Source organism: Asparagus officinalis, chromosome 9 (genome assembly GCF_001876935.1).
Source record: "Asparagus officinalis chromosome 9, Aspof.V1, whole genome shotgun sequence".
Lineage (NCBI taxonomy): Eukaryota > Viridiplantae > Streptophyta > Magnoliopsida > Asparagales > Asparagaceae > Asparagus > Asparagus officinalis.
Window position 1 is genome coordinate 3,317,138 of NC_033802.1, and position 978 is coordinate 3,318,115.

Below are 978 nucleotides of genomic sequence, written 5' to 3' on the forward strand. Positions count from 1 at the left end.
TATTGGGATTTGGATCCTCTCCACTACAAAAAAGTAGTGGAGAGACCACTGCTTTTAATATCAATCGTTGATTATTTAGTAGACGATTATGATACAATCTAAATCTAACATTTACCATACCCCCGTGTATTGCACTCATTCCTAACTTGCACTAAAAGATAAAATCACAATCATTAACTAGATAATCAATGACCGTGATTATGTAGTGATCCCTCCACTGTTTTTTTTGTAGTGGAGAGAATCTGAATCCACTTTTTATTGGCCCCCCCGCCCGCCACCACACACACACACACACACCACCAAAATCGGTTTAGATTGGCGCATGATTTTACAATTGTTGTATAATCCTCGGTCCTCATCATAATTTGGGAGTTTTAGTGTGATGTTTGGGTCATCTAATTTAAGATGCTATCGTAGCAATCCGGGCTTAAATCCTACCGTCTATGAATTTAAAACGAAATTTTAAAAAATTGATACAAGTGGGTCCAAGTTTTGACCAACAAGGACATTTTAGAATATAAACGCAATGGTTAGAGACTTTAAGATACTTTAACATAAACATTTATGAGTTTCTCCTTTCTCCTTGGGAAGAAAAAGGGTCTTATTTCCGGTTGGTCTTTCTCAAAATAGATCCCTCACAGATGTGATAAGTGATAATATATACAACTTAAGGAATAAAAAAAGAGATTAATGGGTGACAAGGAGATAATTTTCCTCCTTGACAATGATGTGACACAATTTCCACCATGTGAAGGAGAGAGAATAAAGTAGGAGAGGGAATTTCACATGGTTGGGATTGTATCATATCATTGTCAAGGATACACATTAATCTCTAAAAAAATATAGATTAGAGGGTTATTTTTGATTTACCATGGATTAAAACATACATTAATGAGTCTACGGACCGAGAAAGTCCTAGTAGTTCCCTAGTTCAACAAAGCAAGCAAAAAGGCAGGTAAAGAATATTTCCTCCAAGAA